Genomic DNA, 5146 nt, shown 5'->3' with positions numbered 1-5146 from the left:
GGTTCTGGTTCTTCCATATCCTCTCTCCGCGAAACCTAGCCCTACTTAACCTTGCTCCGGGTGTCCCAAACGTGGGCTGGGAAGCGGCTGCTGGGCCTCCGAATGCGATGGGCCCGTTCCGGCCCCGTGGGTGTTGAGGCATGTTCTTAACAGTGTGGTACTTGGGCCGTAACACTTCCTCCTCCTTGAGACACAGCTTGTCCCCAAGCTGGCGCCCGCGGAAAATGGTGTTGAAGCTCTGGCCGATCCTCCCAGGTGGCTAACTCGGGTGGCTGGTCGGTCCAACGAACGCGCACCTGGGGTACAGAACGTGGGTGGCTGATCTGCGGTCCTCCAGGATTTCTTCTGGCACGGGCGTCGGTGCTGCCGTCGCTGGTAGCTGTTGAATCACCCGTTCCGTGGGCGGAAGTGCTTGCCGCAGCTGGGAGACATGGAACACGGGGTGGACGGTGCTGTCTTCGGGCATCTGCAGCTTGTACGCCATCGCACCCACGCGATGAAGCACCTTGTAGGGGCCGAAGTAGCGGAAAGCGAGCTTCTGATTGCTGCGCGTAGCCACCGATCGTTGGACGTAGGGTTGCAGTTTGAGGAACACCCAATCGCCCACCTCGAAGACTCTGTTGGAACGACGCTTGTCCGCAGAGTCCTTCATTTGTTGGCGAGCCCATAGCAGATGTTGACGAATGAGGGCCGTCATCTGGGCGTGGTCTTGGAGCCACTCCGCCAAGTCAGGAGAAGCGCAAGCCACAAGGTCGATGATGCCGAAATGACGCGGGGCGTGGCCGTAGAGCACCTTGAAAGGAGTAGTGCCAAGAGCTGAGTGCGGGGACGTATTGTACCAGAACTCAGCTAGAGGGAGCCATGCATACCATTTGGTAGGACAAGAGTGGACGAAGCAGCGCAGGAAGGTCTCCAAGCACTGGTTGACCCGTTCCGTTTGCCCGTCCGTCTGGGGGTGATGAGCAGTGCTCATACGGAGTTGAGTGTGTGTCAACCGGAAAAGCTCCTTCCACAGCACACTTGTGAAGATGGGGTCCCGATCGGAGACGATCGACTCCGGAAGGCCGTGGAGTTTGTAAACATGAGAGACGAAAGCCTGCGCCACTTGGAAAGCGGTGAAAGGATGCCGGAGCGGAATGAAATGCGCGTACCGTGAGAATTTGTCCACCACCACCAAGATGGAGTTGTGGTTGGATGAGTGCGGTAGCCCTTCCACGAAGTCCATCGTGATCGTTTGCCATGCTTGTGTAGGCACCGGCAACGGCTCCAGGAGGCCCGAGTAACGCACACGCTCCGGCTTGGCATGCTTGCAAGTCTGGCACGCCTCCACGAACAGCTTCACGTGATGTTTAAGGCCGGGCCACGTAAAGAGACGTCTCACTCGACGATAAGTAGCGTTGAATCCTGAATGCCCACCGATAGCACCGGTGTGTAGTGCTTCCAAAACATGCCTCTGGATGGCCACGTTGCCCCCAAGCCAAACCCGGCCTCGGTGCTTGATGACACCATTGTCCAACAGGAAACCATCAAATCCTTCTGGTGAAGTTGCAAGCCTGGTGAGGATTTTCTGTGCTTCAGCATTGCCTTGATAGCCTGTCTGTACATCCTCCAGCCAGGCAGGCACGGCAGAGGTGATCGCTGCCAGATCACCCTGAGGCGGGCTTGGGCGGCGAGAGAGCATGTCGGCAGCTCGGTTGTCAGTGCCCTTCTTGTAGATGATGCGATAGCGAAGGCCCAGGAGTTTGGCCATGATCTTTTGTTGCCAAGGAGTCGCCAAGCGCAGATCTTCAAGGTGGATGAGGCTCCGTTGGTCGGTGTGAATTGCGAACTCGTTGCTCTGCAGGTACGGGCGCCAGTGATCCACGACCATCAGGATCGCGAGCCCCTCTTTCTCATAAGTGGACAGGGCGCTGTTGCGCGGCCCGAGTGCTTTACTCAGGAACCCAACTGGGTGCTTGTCCTGGGAGAGAACCGCTCCAATCCCGTGCGCAGAAGCATCGGTCTCCAAGTGAAATGGTTTCTTGAAGTCGGGCAAAGCCAGAACGGGAGCTGAGATCAGAGCTTGCTGGAGTGCCCGGAAGGAGCCTTCTTCCTCGTCAGTCCAGCGGAAAACCATACCTTTCTTCAGCAGGTTTGTCAGCGGCCGGGAGATGAGCGCGAAGCCACGGACGAATTTCCGATAATACCCTGCCAATCCCAAGAATCCACGCACTTCTTTCACCGTTATCGGGGGCGGCCAAGACTAGACTGCCGCGATATTCTTTGCATCAGTGCGAACCCCTTCCTTGTTGATTACATGCCCAAGGTAGAGCAAGCTGGGTCGAGCAAAAGAGCACTTGTTGCGGTTGATTCTGAGATGGTGCTCCTTCAGCAGGCTGAAAACTTGGCGCAACAACCGAACGTGAGTGATCAAGTCTGAGCTGTGGATCAGGATATCATCAATGAACACCAGCACTCCTTTGTGTAACAGCGGAGACAGGACGATGTTCATGCCCCCTTGAAACGTGTTGGGCCCCCCTGTGACTCCATACGGCATGACCTTAAACTCAAAGTGTCCATGGTGCGTCTTGAAGGCTGTCTTGTATTCATCCCCTGGCCTCATGCGAATCTGGTGATATCCTGCCCTTAGGTCCAAGCTGGTAAAGAAACACGAGTCCGCCAACTCGTCCAGCAACTCGTCAATGATGGGGAGGGGGTAGCGGTTCTTGACCGTGATCGCGTTGAGGTGGCGATAATCTACGCAAAACCTCCATGTCAAGTCCTTCTTCTGCACCAACAAAACAGGTGAGGAAAACGGGCTCACGCTGGGCTGAATGATTCCTTGGGCGAGCATGTCGGCCACTTGCTTCTCCACCTCATCTTTCTGCGCTGGGTTGTGCCGGTATGGTCTTAGATTGACCGGTTTCACTCCTGGCACCAATGGAATAGCGTGGTCGAACGCTCGATGTGGTGGAAGTCCTCTTGGTTCTTCAAATAGCACTTCATATTGCTCAATCAGCTCGCTCACTTCAGCTGGCAACGGTGGCTCCTTGGCCTGTTCCTGAAGCGTGCACAGTTGCACCACTCGGGCGATGGCAGAGGTCTGTATCATGAAGTTAAGCTCGTTCTTGGATATCATCTGACAGGAGGTGGTATCGGCCTGAGCTCCCTGCAGATGCACTCGCTTGCCCTGGTACTCGAAGCTCATCGTCTTTTCCAGCCAATGGACTTGCATCGGGCTATGTGTTGCTAGCCAGTCAATGCCGAGAATGGCATCGTAGCACCCCAACGGCAGAACCTTGAAAGTGGTGTGGAATTCCACCCCATGCGATCGCCACTGGCAGTCAGAAACCTCCTGATCGCTGCACATCTGCCCCCCATTGGCCACCCGAACTGAGAAAGGGTGTTGAGCAGCCTGAACCCCCTGTAACCGCTCAGCCAGAGCCAAACTGACAAAACTATGCGACGAGCCGGAGTCAATCAGCATAAGCACTTCTCTGTTCTGCACCCAGCCATGGAGGCGCATAGTTGTGGGCGAGTCGGCGCCCTCCACCGCCTCTCTAGACAGCACACAACAATCTGCCGATGGCGCCTCCAGTTGCTCTTCCTCCGTGTCTGTCGCCGGCGTGTGCAACATGTCAAGCATTTCCTCGACGACGTGAAGCTGGACCATAGGCCCGCAACGATGATCGCGGCCCCACCGTTCACCACAGGTGAAACAGAGCCCCTTGGCCCTTCGGTAGGCTCGCAGCATCGACATCCGGTCGTCACTTGCCGGTGCTCGAGCCGCCTTCGTGGAGCGGCGGTCCTCTGCACGCGCATCCGAGCTGCTCCCTGCCACTTGTCGAGGTGGTGGTGGAGGTGGCAGGGGAAGGGCTGTGCGCGGAATGGCCCGGGAATGGGAGCCACTAGGAGCCCACCGATCGTCTCTCTTCATAGCCTCCACCACCTCTTCCTGCAAACAAGTCAAATCCACGGCAGTATTGAGCGTTTGTGGTCGATGCAACAAAACAGCAACTCTAATTTCCTTAAGAAGACCATCCACAAAATGAGTAATAAAGAAAGCCGGCTCCCAAGAGGTGTGATGGGCAGTGAGATTATGCATGAACTGAGTGAATTTGTCCGCATATTCGGTCACGGACCCAGTCTGTTTGAGACCATTAAACTGACGCAAAAGGACTTGAAATTCCTCCCGACCAAATTGCAAACAAACAGCAGCGGCGAAATCGTCCCAACTAGAGTAGAGGAGATGTGCTTGTGTAGCTTGCAGCCAGGAAAGAGCCCCATCCGTGAAATACATAGCAGCACAACTCACCCAAGTGTCGGGAGAGAGTGTGCAGACGCGAAATAGGCTTCGCACTTCAGCCGCCATGGCCGAGGCTGACTGCCGTCAAAGGTGGGAAAATCAAAACGCGGAGGAAAAGGCAGGCGAGAAAAATTTCGATCCCCTGCAAACGAACTCTCCCCGGAATGATGAGAATCGAACGCACCGGTGACCGGAGGCGCCCCCAGGATGTGCTCACCTGGTGACTTCCCCCGATGAAGTGTTGTGAACCCGTGGCCCTGCCTGTCGTCACCACGAGCCGAGAGCGGCTCGCCCGCCACCTGGCGCGGAGCTGCTGCCGTCAGAGGAAGCAGAGGAGGCAGATCCATCAAGCGGATCAGCGGCCCTCCGTTCCTTGCCGACTCCATGTCCGCCGTCTGGCGCGATGCTGATGCCGCTAGAGGAAGCAAGGGAGGAAGATCCGCCAATCGCACCGGTGGCGCCTTCCTCCTTGGTGCCTCCACGTCCAGCGTCCCGGGCGCCTTCCCCGGTGCCGCCTGCGCCACATGTGAGCGCAGATCACCCACCTCGACCCGCAGCTCCTCCACAGACTGCTCGATCGTAGGCTTCCACCCTTGCAACTCGAGGACCATCGGGTGGATCTCGTCGATCTTGGTCGTCAACGCTGAGATGGCCGCCGTCAGATCCGCCAACGCCTTGGTGTGATCCTCCATCGTAGTAGCCTTGCCTCGCCTGGTTTGGATGATCGATGGGAAACGGCCCGCCAGATCTGAGGGGAAAACGGCGACAGATCGGGGAGGGAAAGAGGCTCTGATTACCACTTGTTACGCTCCGGATCAATCGTAGCAATATAGGTGGCAGTTACAGAATCTGGAATACAAG

The sequence above is a fragment of the Triticum aestivum genome, chromosome 4B (genome assembly GCF_018294505.1).
Source record: "Triticum aestivum cultivar Chinese Spring chromosome 4B, IWGSC CS RefSeq v2.1, whole genome shotgun sequence".
NCBI lineage: Eukaryota > Viridiplantae > Streptophyta > Magnoliopsida > Poales > Poaceae > Triticum > Triticum aestivum.
Note: the sequence above shows the minus strand (reverse complement) of the source record.